This window comes from Chiloscyllium punctatum, unplaced genomic scaffold, assembly GCF_047496795.1.
Source record: "Chiloscyllium punctatum isolate Juve2018m unplaced genomic scaffold, sChiPun1.3 scaffold_1882, whole genome shotgun sequence".
NCBI lineage: Eukaryota > Metazoa > Chordata > Chondrichthyes > Orectolobiformes > Hemiscylliidae > Chiloscyllium > Chiloscyllium punctatum.
Window position 1 is genome coordinate 1,009 of NW_027311615.1, and position 17,034 is coordinate 18,042.

Consider the following 17,034-nt stretch of genomic DNA (forward strand, 5'->3'; position numbering starts at 1 on the left):
CTGTTGGCCCCATATACTACATGCAGTTTCATGAACACTGATAGGCCAAGACATGAAATACGCGCAACACTGTACAATGATGCAGGATCACCACTGCAGTAAGGGGAGTTTAAGATCCAACTTGGCATAGGAGTTGGGAAAGAAGCAGCTGATCAGATTGTCTCACTCATAATCATAAAGAGACTCTGAGATTATTGTATTGTTGGAGGTGAGGGTGGAGGAGATTGGGGAGAAGGAGAGTTCTTCTGCAAAAACTGAGAGTTGTGAGATAGAATTGATTGCCATGCATTTAACAGAAAGCTAATCGAAACTGGTTTTATCCCCAAAAGATAACAAGACTGATGATGCTTCTAATCATCATCAGAAACAAACCCCAGAATACATGGTTCGGAGATGGATGTCAACAGCCAATCAACATCCAACTCTTGCAATCATTGAGCAAACGTATGTGTGATGACCCAGTTCTGATGAACCAGACAATCACTGTTCACTCTGTGCAGATGGACAGCGATGTGGGGAAGTATTGGCCGAGTGGTATTGTCGTGAGACAGTTACTCTAAAACCCCAGATAGTGTTCTGGAGACCTGGGTTCAAAGCCTGCTGCAGCAGATGGGGATTTGAATTCAATAAAAAAAACGTATGAATTCAGAGTCTAATGATGACCATTAATCGATTGTCAGAAAAACCCATCTGGTTCAGTAATGCCCTTTCAGGAAGGAAGCTGCCATCCTTACCTGGTCTGGCCTACATTGTGACCTCAGACCCACAGCAATGTGGTTAAATCTTACCTGCCCTCTGGGCAATTAGGGATGGGCAGTAAATGCTGCCGGGATAGCGACACCCTCATCCTGTGAATGAATAAAGGAAAATAAAAATCTGTACCCAGTGTGAATCTGTGCATGTTCAACAATGTCGTGAACTTTTCCAAAGCTAAGATCTCTATGTGCACAACTTTATGAGCTGCCAAAACCATTGTTCATTACTTGGCGTGAGAAAGAGAAAAAAAGTCCTTTAACTGTGGCTCTCAGTAAATTGACTGGTGTCTCAGCAGCATGGATGCCTGAGTGAATCCCATCTCCCCTCCCACACCCCCACCCACACACACAGCAGGTGAACAGCTCTCCAGTCTGACTGGTTTGGTCAGTTTCCAGGTGGGATGGGTAACGAATTCCCTTCTGGCATTCCCCACATTTCCAGAGTCGGTCCCTAGTGTGGCTGCACTGGTGTTTTGCCATTTCAGATAAATGCTAGCAGACTGTGACACACACCGTTAGCCTGCCACCCCCCCCCCCCCCAAAGAACCCAGTATAAAACAGTAAACGTTATCTCCTGCTGTGGAGGGACAGCCTGTATTGGTCTGAGTAGGAACACTGAGCAGATTTACCAAAATGACAACTTAATCGGTGATCAGAGCAAGTTAAGCAAGTCCAAATAAAATGCATTAAAGCACATAAAGAGGCCCATCAAATCCAAGCTGGCTCTCTGTCGCAGAATCCCATATTCTCATTCTCATACGTACCCCAAACTCTGCAAGTTTATTTCCCTCAGAACTGATCTAATTGTTTTTATCAATCATTGATCTTCTCTCCTTGCACCACCATAATAGGCAACATGTTCTGCATATTTCCAGCCAATACAGTCAGCAGAAACACTTGTTCATCTCCCGCTGTCTCAAAACCTTACATCTGACCTTAACTCTTGTGCCATCACCTATCGAATGCAGATATTTTTGTCTGCTATGTCTAGGTCTGTTATAATCTTATACAGCTCTATCAAAAACATATCCAACTTCTTCACTTCAAAGAAAATCGCAATTTCTTCAAATCAATCCACAGATCCAGACGATGCAAGTTTTCTGCACAACAGCAGTAGATTTATTATCGGACAGCCAGCGAGAGTTTCAAAGTGTTTCTAAAGTAGCTGAGTGTCTACTTGTAGAGACTCTTCTTCACAGATCTCTGCCTTACCCACAGAGACAGTATATTTAATAGGAATTAGACAAAGGCATATCAGTGCAGAACAGGCCCTTCGGCCCTCAATATTGCGCGACCTGTGGAATTTTCTCAACTCGTCCCCCTGCACTATCCCAAAATCATCCATGAGCTTATCTAAGGATTGTTTAAAACACCCTAATGTGGCTGAGTTGACTACCTGAGCTGGTAGGGCATTGCACACCCTTACCACACTCTCTGTGTAAAGAATTTGCCTCTGACATCTGTCTTAAATCTATCACCCCTCAATTTGTAATTGTGCCCTCTTGTGCAAGCTGTCGTCAATATCCTAAGAAAAAGACTATCACTGTCTACCATATCTTGTATGTCTCTATCAAATCCCCCCCTTAGCCGCCTTCTTTCCAATGAGAACAGATCCAAGTCTCTCAGCCGTTCCTCATAAGAACTTCCCTCCACACCAGGCATGATCCTGATAAATCTCCTCTGCAACTTTTCCAATGCTTCCACATCCTTTTTGTAATGGGGCGACCAAAACTGGACACAATATTAAAACTGTGGCCACACCAGCATTTTGTATAGTTGCAGCATGATATTGCGGTTCCAGAACTCCATCCTTCTACCAATGAAACCTAGCATGCCGTATGCCGCCTTAACATCACTATCCACCTTGGTGGCAACTTTCAGGGATCTATGTACATGGACTCCAACATCCCTCTGCACACCCACGCTACCAAGAATCTTTTCATTGACCCAGTACTCTGCGTTCCTGTTATTCTTCTCAAAGTGCATCACCTCACATTTACCTGCATTGAACTCCACTTGCACCTCTCAGCCCAATTCTGCAGTTTATCTAAATCCCCCTGCAACCTGTAACATTCTTCCAAACTGTTTACTACTCCACAGACTTTAGTGTCGTCTGCAAATTTACTAATCCATCCACCTATGCCTGCGTCTAAGTCATGTATAAAAATGACAAACAGCAGAGGTCCCAAAACAGATCTTTGTGGAACACCACAAGTAACTGGGCTCCAGACTGAATATTTTCCATATCCCACCACTCGCTGCCTTCTTTCAGAAAGCCAGTTTCTAATCCAAACTGCTAAATCACCCTCAACTCCATGCCTCTGCATTTTCTCCATCAGCCGACCACGTGGAACCTTATCAAAGGCTTTACTGAAGTCCATGTATACCACGTCAACTGCCCTAGTCTCATCTAAATGCTTGGTCACCTTCTCAAAAAACTCAATGAGGTTTGTGAGACACGACCTGCCCTTGACGAAACCATGTTGACTATATAAAATCAAATTGTTGCTTGTTAGATGATTCTAACTATTATCTCTTATAATCCTTTCCAAAACCTTTCCTACAATGGAAATAAGGCTCACTGGTCTATAATTACCTGGGTCATCTCTGCTGCCCTTCTTGAACAAGGGCACAACATTTGCAATCCTCCAGTCCTCGGGTACTAAACCCATAGACAATGATGACTTAAATATCAAAGCCAAAGGCTCTGCTGTCTCCTCCCTAGCTTCCCAGAGAATCCACGGATAAACCCCATCCGGCCTGGGAACTTGTCTACTTTCACTCCTTCTAGAATTGATAACACCTGTGCGTAACTAACTTCAATCCTTTCTAGTCTAATATCTCGTACCTCATTTTTGTCCTCTCCAATATTCTCCTTTTCCTGTGTAAACACCGATGAGAAATATTCATTTAGCACTTCTCCGATCTCTGCAGGGTCCACACTCAACTTCCCACTTCTGTCTTTGATTAGCCTTATTTCTACTCTAATCACCCTTTTATTCTTCACAGGCCTATAGAAAATTTCAAGGTTATCCTTTATTCTGTTTGCAAAAGACTGCTCGTGTCCTCCCTTTGCTTTTCTTAACTCTCTCTTTAAATCCTTCCTAGCTGATCTGTAACTCTCTATTGCTTCATCTGTACCATTTTGCCTCATCAACACATAAGCCTCTTTCTTCTTAACAAGAGATACAATTTCTGAAGTAAACCATGGTTTACAAACTCTGTCTTTGCCAGTTGGGTCACCCCACAGCCATTGACTTTCCAAAGACACAATCCAAGATTTTCTAACCTCTCCCAATCCAGGCAACATCCTGGTAAACCTGTTTCCACCTTCCCAAAAGCCTTAACATTCTTCCTATAATGTGGTGATCAAAACGGCACACAATCCCCCAAAGGTGGCCTGATTATAGTTTTATATTCACTCCACTGACAGAAGAAGGCAAGCCTGCCATTCACCCCCTTCACCACATTCAGGGATCTTTCAGCTTGCAACTGAAGATCCCTCTGTATATCAGTGCTGCTCAGGACCCTTCTGTTTATTGTATACATTCCTCTTGCTTTGTGTCTTCTAACATGCAGCACCTCACACTTGTCTGAATTAAAATATATCTGCAATTTCTCCACAAAACTTTCTGACTCATCTCTTTCTTGCTGTATCCTTTGACATCATTCTTCACAATTCACAACTTCAACAGTTTGTACCATCTACAAATTTGCTCATTAAAACGTTTACATTTTCAAACTTTTCATTTATATACATTACAAGCAACAGATGTCCCAGTTCTGATCCTTGTGGAACAGCACTAGCCATAGACCTCCAGCCAGCAACATGCCCCTGCACAACTGTTGCTGTGAGAAATATCAAAGAGGAGCCTTGAGTTCTGTGTTGAGCAGCACGACCAACGTTTATTCAGAGCTCCTTACTAATACGTGATGGGAGAGGTCCCTCTATGTCTCCCCAAGGTAAGTCCAGCATTTTGATGTGTTTACTTCATACGTTCCAGTAATATTTTCCTCCTGACCTGAACTCCAGGGTTTGGAATGTCAGCTCGATATTTCCACGTTTCCTTTCCCAGTCTCTGATTCTCTCAGCTCATGCAACTGCTATGCCAGTTCTTTCACAAATGGTTTAATCCTATCCTTGTCATTGCACATCTCCGGCCCTCCCACTACCACACATCTCCGGCCCTCCCACTACCACACATCTCCGGCCCTCCCACTACCATACCCTGTGGCATCTGCATTGTCCATCCAGTCACTAATTCAAAGGGGGACAGTCCCGTCCGCTTTGCTGGGGTTGTCCTTAGTTTCATTAGGCTGGTGGGGAGTACTCTAATCCATTACTGTCCTGTCTCTGAGAGAGCCTTAGTCAGACTAGCTTTCAGTGTCTGCGTCATTCCTTCTACTGTCCCAGAGCTCTGGGGGTGGTATGGGGGATGGGATTTCTGTTCAGTACCAAACAGGGCACATTGCTCTTTAGCTATGTTCCCTGTAACATTTGTCCCGTGGTCGGAATCTGCAGGGGAATGCTTCCACCCACTGAGTCAATCTATTTATTAAAACCCAGCAGGACTTCCTTCCCTGGGATTGGGATGTGTGTGTGTAAAATCCATTTGTAATTGTTCCCGTCGGCTCCTGGGTCCCTGCTGCTGCCTCCATTTTATTGCTTTCCCTGGCTCACACTGTGAACAGACTACACACTTTCGACAAAACCTTGCTGTATATCTCCCTGTTCCAGGCAAGGATTGTCGTGGATCATCTGATATTGCATTTTATCCACCCCAATATGGGCCAGCCCATGATATGTTTTTAATAATGTTTGTCTTATACAGTGTAGTGGCACTGCTGGATCATCCAGACTCTGTTGTGTCCTATTACTGCCCCACCCTTTTCCCATTCCTGTTTCTCCTGTTGTAGGACTGTTTCTGGGAATATCATTAAACCTTCCTCTCTCACTTCTGTAGCTACGGCCATTGCCATCTCCTCAAATGTCTGCCCTGTTTCAGTCAGTATTTCACATCTAAGATTATTAAAGGATTGGACACTCTGGAGGCAGGAAGCATGTTTCCGCTGATGGGTGAGTCCTGAACCAGAGGACACCGTTTAAAAATAAGGGGTAGGCCACTTAGAACAGAGTTGAGGAGAAACTTCTTCACCCAGAGAGTGGTGGGTGTATGGAATGCTCTGCCCCAGAAGGCTGTGGAGGCCAAGTCTCTGGATGCTTTCAAGAAAGAATTGGATAGAGTTATTAAGGATAGTGGAATCAAGGGTTATGGGCATAAGGCAGGAGCAGGATACTGATTGAGGATGATCAGCCATCATCATAATGAATGGTGGCGCTGTCTCGAAGGGCAGAAGGGCCTACTCCTACACCTATTGTCTATTGTCTATTCACCTGCCTTACCCACATACTCACTGCTCCGTTGGTGTGAGGTTTCTACTTTCCTGTGAGCTCTAATCTTCATTATTGCTGCTTCACTGTGAAAGTTAGCTGCTTCCACTAACTCTCTGACCTGTCCTTCAGGCTCCATGTGCCCCAGACAGGGTGATGTACCCTCACCGAGACCAGGCCATCAAAATGTCATGAACTATACCAAAGGCATGCTGTCTGTCTGTGTATATGCTGACTCCCTGACCCCTGGCTAATGTCCGCGCTTCTGTCAGGGCTCGTGATGGTTCTGCCATTTCTGGGTAATTCTCCAAAAAAGTCCTCCAATAATTAAACAATCCTAAAGTTTGCCTTACCCCTTCATGGTGTGCGGGTGGATAGTTTTGAAGTCATGGTCTTTCGTTCCACTGGGATTGTCCCCCTCCCTTCCTGATTTGATCTTCCTGATGTGATGTCCCAGGTACATCTCTCCCTACGTTCCCATGCTGTGTGGGTTAATTTTAAGCCTGGCCTGCCTGACCTGACGCAATACTCTGTGTAAGATCCGGATATGTTCTTTCTCTCCAACTGAGGTAATGAGGTGTTGGTAAGATTAAATCGATGCACTCCATCAGTCATATATCGGTGGGATACACTGGAATATTATGAGGTCCCTGAGGGAACTGAATCCAGGTCTACTGCTTTCCTCAGACAGTAAATACCAGCTTATTCTGACCGTTCTAGGTCCACATGAACCCATTCACGATATCAAGGGCTGAGACTGTATCCTGTTGCAATTTTAATCCATGAAATAAAGTGGTGTGGTTCACTACTGTAGGATACTCTTTTGTTGCGGATTTACTGAGGGAGGTATAATCAATAGTGAGGTGGGATGAGCCGTTTGGCTTCTGTGAGTTAGTCTGGGATACTGTTGGCCTGACTGTCACTGTCACAATTACTGCATCCCCAGCCCCAGCTTTAATGGGATCTGGTTTGTGTGGGGAGTGAGAGGGCCCTCGATCTTTACAGGATCTACAGATAATAACCCACATTCCTGTTTGAGTTACCGACACTGCTGTTTGGGTCATAGCTATAACTCCCCAGATTCCCTGACTGTTCCAGTCTCCCTGCAAGGTAACTACTCTGGAGATGTCGCCTCTCCTTTGCTTCCTGTCACGGGCCTGGCCAGGTTGTTCCCATATTAGAGTTTGTGTCTCTGCACCAATAGTTGGTCCTAACTGTTCTAAAATGGCAATTCCCAGAATGGTCCCTTCCTCAGTTTCACACTCCCATATTTGAATATATTTTGCCATATCCGTGATCTGCGTCGGGAGAGGTTCATTTCATCCAGCTTCCTCGATTCCCTCTCCAACTGCTCTCATTTTAGTAATTGAGGGGTGAGGGGCAAATCCGTGTCGGTAACTGATATAGATGCTCCTTTTATTAATATTTGTTCTGCTGGTTCCCAAACACAGCGTCAATGAATATTCATGTGCCTAAGTGAACACATGCACACACACAATGTGAACATCTATCTCCCTCTCTCTGCCTACGTTCCTTGTCTATGTGCCCTTTCCTGCTTCCCTTGTAACATTGTGGGTCTGGTTACCCTCCCTGTACTGCAGCTATTCCCCTGTGTTTCTGAGTTTGCCTCAGCTCTCATGGCCCAATTCGGAATGTGGTTAGAATTATCTCCCACTGGGAGTCCCATGTTTATAATTACAGTTAAATGGGGTCCCAGTTTAAAAACAACAAACTGATATCATCATCACAGGTTGGGGTTTGGTAATCCCCCATGGTCCTTACACACCTCAAGCTTCCTCTCTGTATGATCCTCAATAATACTCTTGGGTCCCTGAGTCACCAAGGTTATTTTAGCCTATTCAGTCTGTCCCCTCCCCAGTGTGTCCCTGTAATATCTGTAAATGCCTGGAGGCACTCATCGGCTGTGATTTGGGGGTGTCGGCTCATTGCAGGAACAGGTTCTGTTGTACACGTCTGGGCATCTTGGCCTAAAATATTTTGGCCTAACACCATCATCGGTGACACTGTACCTCAACTAATTCATCCATATTCTCCCAATAAGGCCCATTATTACCATTTCTCTATCAGGCTGGTGTTCATTCACCAACATCTATCATACAGCCAGGTAAACAGTTCAGTTTGGTTTCTGTCAGTTCCCTTTCTTGTCCCCCTCCTGTCTGTCCAAGTTTGAGCTTTGATGCCCAGTGGTGCCATAGACAGGGCCTTCTGGGCCTTACAGGGCGGTGGGTCATCCCACCCATTGCCGTCCCTCTGTCCATACGTGGGTGCTTTGTCATCTAACCCGTTCCAGTCAGTGTCACCATCCTCACTGCCTTCTGAGGACAGCGGGGCACTCGGTACCTCCCCAACTGTAACTACCACCTGGCCCTTTGGCTTTAAGGCCTCACGTCTGAGAGCCACCACCTTCACTTGTTCCTGTTTCCCATAATAATGTAACATATTCCATCATTCCTGGAATAAAACAGAACAAAATGTGAATTTGGTTTGACTTGAAACATTAATAATTTGACATTCACTTTACATATTTTTAAAGGGGAAAATTCTACTGTGATTATTTAAGTGAATTTAACGTGATCATACATTGAAAATAACCCTCATAATCAACGATAATGAATGAACTGAATAATATGTGATTATTTGTACAAGTTTTGCATTGAAAATTCAATTTTATTTACTGCTTGTCACCCATTACACCATGGGCATTGTTATTAGGGAATAAAGTAATGGAAGGATATCAGAGAAAATAAATAGACCTTAATTTTAGCTTCACTGAAATAATGGACCAAAACAAGATTTGGAAATATGGTTGAACTACATAACAAAGTTTCCAGTGTCATTATTGACATGAAAATTATTTTAGTTTGCAAGTTGTTTTGCACTAAGAATAATCGGAAATGAATTGTCATTATGAATTGACCATTTAAAATATATTTTGAAGAGAATAATCAGATTTTTTGGAGGAAATTAGGAAAGGAAATAAATATGTATACATTGGTATTAATAGTTTTAAAATGTTTAGAAGTTGACCGGAATTATTTGATTGAGAGAGGCTGCATGATTATAAAGACTAATTCACCTTTTTCATTGCATTGGTGGTTTCACAGAATCTGTTGTGGTCTAAGCTCTTGTTGTGTGCAATGGACTCTCACTAACAGCTTAATTAACCTGCGAGTCCCTGATCAGGTTTCCTTTGTCTGTAAATCAGTCTGTAAGTGCGCAACACAGCTGCTTTTCTGAGGGGAAACAGAGATTCTTTTCAAAGGAAATAAGTGACAGTTCTCTCTGAGAATGTTTTCGACCACACACCATCAGCAGGGAACGGTTTTTCTGAAGAATTTCATTGTCTATCGAACATTGATGGTACCTGTGTTTGTCAGTATGTGGAGGATTCAGGCACTTTAGATTAAATTAGATTACTTACAGTGTGGAAACAGGCCCTTTGGCCCAACAAATCTGCACCGACCCGCCGAAGTGCACCCACCCCATACCCATTCCCCTACATTTAACACTACGGACAATTTTAGCGTGGCCAATTCACCTAACCTACACATTTTTGGACTGTGGGAGGAAACCAGAGCACACGGAGGAAACCCACGCAGACACGGGGAGAATGTACAAACTCCACACAGTCAGTCGCCTGAGGCGGGAATTGAACCCGGGTCGTTGGCGCTGTGAGGCAGCAGTGCTAACCACTGTGCCGCCCACCACCACATCACATGTTTATACAAGCAGTTGGTTCATTCTGTCTTTGCCAAGAATGTTGTTTACTTTCCCCTTTGACTGTGATTCTGCAGGTTAGAATATTCTGAGAGTCAATAATGTTCAATAACTGAACATTGAAATGTTTAGACTCTAACAGAGCAGTGGCCTTGTTTTCAGCTCATTATTCACTTTCCATTTTCTGGTTGTGTTGAATGTTACAGAAACAGGCTCTGAGCAATGTTTCCATTCCCTTGTGTTGGAGTCACTGACAGCCACGTGGTCAGTCAGTTTCAGGCTGATGGATCAGTTTCTCTGTCCTATTAGATGGTGGTCACTTGCTCAGTTTCCGATGGCTCACCTGAGCGTCAGTCCATCAGCTGCTAAAACCCTGCATCCAGCATTTGTTCCCTCTCACTATGACTACTCCAATACAGTCCCAGCTTGTCTCCCACATTCACCTCCACATACTCATGATCACCTCAGATTCTACTGTCTGTGTTCTTGCAGCAAGTTGTGTAAGACACCTACTTCAGTTTTAACCTGATCTATATTATGTTCAGAAAGATCATTTCAAAATGTGGTTCACTGCCTCTTCAGGACCTTCCTGAAGAAGGGCTTATGCCCGAAATGTCGATTCACCTGCTCCTTTGATGCTGCCTGACCTGCTGTGCTTTTCCAGCAACACATTTTCAGTTGTAATTGTAGTAACCAGTTAATTAAAAGTTACTGTCAAAATATTTTAAGAGAAGCTGCTATTGGTGGTGGAACTGCTGCTGGTTGATATAAAAGAGGGCTGGGGTGCATACTGTACTCGGTTTTGAAGAGAAAGTTGAGCAATGTAAGATTCTTTTATCTTTGTTAATAAGAAGAGGCAGAGATTGTATCCAGGACATCCACAATCATCCACCCTCACCATCACTGATGCTCAGTAGCAGCGGTGCCAATCAAGCGGGCTGCTTTATTCCGGATGGTATCAAGTTTCTTGAGTGTTGTTAGGGCTGCACTCATCCAGGCAAGTGGGGAGTATTCCATCACACTCCTGACTTGTGCCTGGTAGCGTTTGGACAGGATTTCAGGAGCCAGGAGTTAAATTACTCTTGTAGCCACTGTGTTTATGTGGTGAGACCAATTCCGTTCCTGATCAATGATTATCCACAGGATAACGTTGATAGTGGGTGTTCAGTCATGGTCACACCATCGAGTGTCAAGGGACGGTGGTTAGGTTATGTCTTATATGTGATAGCCTGCATTTGTGTGGCATGTGTGTTACTTGCCACCTGTCAGCCCAAGCCTGGATATTGTCCAGATCTTGTTGTACTTGGACTTGGACTGCTTCAGTACCTGAGAAGTAAATTATTTATTAACACTAAATAGTCACGAGATTATGCAAATTCCTTTTTCTGTCAAATGTCATGGACTGTATCTTGTGGTCACTCTCATAATAACTTTCATTATCTTTTTATTTTCTTCTTAATTCAGACACAAATGTTTGAACATCGATCAGAATAAAATTACATAAATTAAAATCACATCACATGTTTCGACAAGTAAACTAATTGAATGAAATACATTACTTCTGTAATGTCTGCATTTTGACAAAAAAGAATTCTCTTCAATAACTATTGAATGGCTCATTTATTGTCCTCAATCCATCAATCGAGGTATTATATTTCAGTCTTCAGTTTACCGATCTTAATGTACATCTAATCAACATCAGAGCAAAGTGTTTTTATAATATTGAGTCAATTTATTTGTTCAGAATACAACATTTATTAGGAATTAACTATCCTTATAATAATTGCAGAATAATATGTTTGTCTTTCTAACGTGTATCGTCAGATCCATACATTATTTGAATCCATATTTTAATTTAATCCATTGAAACAATGCTATTGTTTTCAGGTCAACTATCCCACAATGGAACCAATCATTTTGCATGCAACACACTTTGTAAACTGACTTTTGCTCATTTGAATAATCACAGTAATCTCAGCTTTATGAATTCAGAAAACTGTAATGACTTTTCACTGCAATAATTCCTGTTCATGTCTGCACATTGCAGAGTCATGTAGCAAAATTAAATTTCTCCTTCTTACAAGTGCACTGATAGATTTTCAAAAATCTAAGTGTTGCTGATATCTAATTATTGTTCAGTTCAGTAGGGGGTATAAATGTGTAATAATGGCTCAGTACATGAAGTAATGTGAAGATATTGCAATGTACAAACTCACAATGATTGTGAATATCAATTTTTATTTTAACCATGGAAACACAGTTGAATTGATGAAATTATATTTCACTTCAATGCTCACATTCATTGTATTTCTAATCACAATAAGAGCAAACTATTTCATGTGACAAAATTATTTAAAATTCATGTCACTTTTTTATGGATACAAAATAGAATTAACACCCGTTTGTTCTTTCCTTTACCAATCACAGTGAAGTTTGAATTGTAGAATGCTAGATTGATACAGCACGGAAACAGGCCATTCAGCCTAACTTGGCATTCCGGCCAGGTTTCCTAAACTAAACTAGTCCCATTTCACTGTGTTTGTCCCATATCCCTTTGGACGTTTTCTATCCAATAAACTGTCCAAAACTCTTTTAGATGTTGTAATTGTACCAGCCACTGCCCTTCGTCTCACAGCTCATCCCAATATGTGAAACACACTGTGTGGAAAAGTTGCCCCTCAGACCCCTTTTAAATCTTTCCCCCTCACCTTAAATATTATTTACAGCGTAGAATCTTTAAGACTGCAATGTTATTAAAAGTTGAGAGGTATTTAGAAGCAGAGTAATAACATTCATACTTTCATCAGTGATGTGAAGCAAATAAATTCAAGATGTTGTGATCATTATAATGAACAACAGTTACAAGTTGAGACAATGTTGGTTGAAAAGCAATTCAGTCGACACTTAGGTATTTTCTAATCAACTCTGAGGTGTTTTGACACATCTCTGTTGAAGGTGGGAGTTGAACCCATGGCTCCTGGTCTACTAGTACACACATTACCAGAGCCCTCCATAATATTCACATGCAGAAAGGGCAGGACTATAATCACATACTTACTGTGTTTATTCACAGGGAAAACTGCTCAGATATTTATTGTTATAATTGGACTCGGATTGTATTAGACAGTTCCATTGTGTAATGGACCGATAAAAAGAATTAGTAATTTCTAATAATGATGGAACGAAGCAGCAATGGTCTTAAATAAACATAAATCTCATGATAATCAAGTAAGTCAATTTGTTTGAAGCGGTTATTCATCTGCATAAATTAAAATTAACCTGCTTTTTATTGCACATGAATTGGAAATAAAGCATTAGTCATTCAATGTGACTACTCAGCGAAAAACAACTTCCCTCATTTTCAAAAAAATGTGATTTCTAAGAATTCAAGATTTATTGTAAAAGCATAGAACAAACATTTGTTAAATCTGGTTTATTTACACAAGGAACACGTGAATTTAAATAATGCTTAACATGAAAAATACTTAGCTCTTACTGTAATAATCAGAAATGTAGCAATGTTAGAATTGAAGTGAAATACAATCAATACAAGAATGTAAACAAAACTGTGGATGCTGGAAATCACAAACAAACTCAGTAATTGCTGGAAAATAACTCAGCAGGTCTGGCAGCATCTGTGGAGAGAGTTAATACTTGGGCCGAGAGACCTTTCTTCAGACTGCACTTTTTCTTACAACCAATTCAATCCAGCTAAGATTCCACACTTAAAATTATTTTTGCTAAGATTAAGAGATTGTCGAGTGCAATATTGTTTGTATCAGTTGATGTACTGAAACATAGTTCCACATATACAGCTGGAGATATTGGATTTCAACAATGATTACCGGTTAGATTTTGGTAATAATTAGTTTTAAAATGGCTGATAACAAATTTAAGAATGACGAGAAAACTCTTATTGCAATGTAATTGTGCAATATGTTGGGAAAAATATGAAATATTTATGTATAAAATAGTTAGCAATCTCTTAATTGATAAGACTGATTAATGATCCTTCCATTAATACGAGAATTCAAATGAAAGAGAATGAGAGAGTTAGAATGAGTGTTGGGTGAGGGAACTTTGGTTGATTGCAGGTGTGTTGACCTGAAAAGAATGTCATATTTCATTATGATACTGGTTCTAATAAATAATGGATGAAACAAAAATGTTAATCTCATGATCGTATGATAATTGAAATAACAATTAAATAATATTTAATGTGAGATCGCAACACTTAAAATGATACAATATTTTCAAAGCAGTTTGTACTGGATATTCATTAAGATCAATAAACTCAGAATTAAAATATTGGGTTAATTTTTTAAAAAATCACACTTTAGAAGATTATTCATCAGAATTATTCTGTCTTTGAAAAAACCTCATTTCTTCAAGAATTCTGCATTTCCCTCATTTCCTGTCTTTTTTTCCTCAGGGATCTGTACTGGAACCCTTTTGTTTGCAATGCAATTAAATAGAAGTGACATGGATTAAAATCTAATTGGGTGAGTTAATAAATTTGCAGATGATATAACGTTAAGTGCAGTTGGGGACAATGTAGAGTGTTGTCAAATAATGCAGCAGGAAAAAGATAAATTGCAGATATGGGCAGAATAATTAAAGGTGAAGTTTAATCCATACAAGTGTGAGGTGTTTCCCTTTGGAAGCTCAAATGTTAAAAAAAAAAGTAGATAGTTAATGGCAGGACCCTAACAGCTTTATTATTCAAAGGGATCTTGGCGTTCAAGACCATGGCTCCCTGAAAGTGACCATGCAAGTAATTAGGTGGTTAGGAAATCAAATGGCATGCTTGCCTTTATTGGTCAGGGAACTGGTTACAAGAGTCAGGAAGTCATGTTGTAACATTTTAACACTTTGGTTAAGGCATACTTAAAGTATTGTATTCACTTTTGTTCGCCATGTTCCAGGAAGGGTATGGAGGCTTTGGAGAGGGTACAGAGGGGGTTTATCAGGATGCTGCCTGGATTTGGAGAGGCGAGAAAAATTCAGATTGCTTTTTTGTGAAGTGGCAGAGACTGGGGAAAGACTTGATGGAAGTCTGTACAATCATTAGATACGTAGATAGGGTTGACGGTCAGAAAGTTTTTCCCAGAGTTGAAGCGTCAAAAACTATGTGACATGTGTTTAAGGTTAGGAGGGAAAGTTCAGTGGGCATGTAAGGGGCAATTTGTTTTGTACACAGGGAGTGATTGGTGTCTGGAATGAACTTCCAGGGTTGGTGATGGAAGCAGATACATTAAGGCTCTTTAATGTTCATTTCGATAATTTGGAAGGATATGGACCAAGGGTAGGCAGAAGGGATGAGTTTCTTTTACATTATGTTCAGCACAACGTTATGGGCCAAATGGCCCATTCCTGTGCTGCACAGATCTTTGAGAGAAAGCTAATGTCTATCTCATATGACATTTCATCTAATCAATATTTAGCCACTGGTGTCAGAAATAGGAATGAAATAAGTAGATAACGAACTTGACTACAAACTAAAAATATAGTCAATTAAATTTACAGAGGTAATTTTTTGATATTTGTTCTGAACTATCAGATTAACAACTTTGATGGAGATGTGTTTAAAATGTTTGCAGTTATTGATGTTCTGACCCAACATTACCCATGTTAAACTGAAGATTGGACCGGGAACCTGTTAGAAAACTTGAAAATATTCAATAAGGTGAGATGCACATCATAGTTTCTTACTGCCTATACTACAATAACAAAATCTTTCAGGTCTACGCCAAAAAGCATTGATTTCCAGCCAATGACCATTATAAATATCTGAATGCTACTCATTTCAACAATCAAAGTAATCTCAGCCTCATCGATGAAGAGATATCTTAGACATTTCACTAATAATTACTGTTTATGTTGACACATTGCTCGTTCAAACATTAATGAGATTTCTCATTAATATTCAGTTCAATGATAGCATATTAATAATTTAGTTATTGTTAATATCTAATAATTGATCAATCCAGTAAGGGATATAAAGTGGAATTATGGCTCAGTACATTAACTGATGGAAAGATATTGTTGTGTTCACTCTCCCAATTATTGTGAATATCGATGTGTATTTTGATTTGATTTGATTTGATTTTTCTTCAACATGAAGAATTATTGTATTTCTGATCAAAGTAATAGTTAAATATTTTAAAGCTAAAATAATTTCAAATTTGTGACTTATTTGTCAACAAGAAAAAAGAATTTACATGCGTATGTTTTCTTTATCAGTAAATTTTGAATTGTTGGAAGTTGTACATGTGTGTAAGGAAGGGGAGCTGCTTGCAGCTGAATAGTCACATTGAATATTTTTTTTGCGATTACATCCTGCTGCTCATCATTCTAGTTATCTTTTCATTATAGGAAAAACTGCTTTAAACATATTCCACAGTTGTATTTTGCATGAATTTACAATAAGCGCATGGTATGTGTATTTATCTTTCTTTCAATTGCCATGATTTTAATTTTTAAGTAAGGGCATATGTGCTTAGTACCATATCACAGCAAACCCGTTTGGAAATATTGAATCACTTAATGTGTCAGTGTTCTAAAATAGATTACCAATTCATTGTTAGTCCAACAATCACACAGTAATTTAATTTAGGTTTTGTAACAAATATCGTGAGATTCACATTTTAATTTAAATCATTGTTTCGTAGTGCCAATTTTACAAAGAAAACGTTATCTTTTATTCTAGGTCAACACAACCACAAACCAAGCAATGATTCCTCATCCAACACTGACAGGAAGTATCTGATATCTTCTCATTTGAATGTTCACAGAAAGCATTGGATTCATATTCAGCCTTACAAATGAAGATACGTCTGATTGTTTTAGACTCCAATTCTACATGTTGCGGATTGTAATATGACATTTATAATCATTTTAAGATTACAGTGACTAGGTTTAACACTAATTGTTACTTATATCTAATATGTAATCATTGATCAAATCAGTATAGTCGGCTTTACGTGTGGAATTAAGTCTCAGTGACGGAAGCATATTGCATGGTACTGTTTCCGAATGGTAGCGAATGCTGATTTTTATTTTAATGCTGAAATTCTTGTTGATTTGCTGCTGTAGGGAAGCCCCGAGCAGCCTGCCTTAGAATTAAATCACAAAATGGTGGAGGGGAGA

At 40.2% G+C, this 17,034-nt stretch overlaps 1 long non-coding RNA gene across 1 annotated transcript; it reads left to right on the forward strand.

The window, feature by feature from the left end:
• The first annotated feature begins 14,362 nt into the window (after positions 1–14,362).
• LOC140475616 (uncharacterized) lies at positions 14,363–16,760 on the forward strand. Its single transcript, XR_011960125.1, has 3 exons — positions 14,363–14,387; positions 16,261–16,321; positions 16,595–16,760. It is a non-coding gene; the product is annotated as an uncharacterized lncRNA (long non-coding RNA).
• Positions 16,761–17,034: the final 274 nt, after the last annotated feature.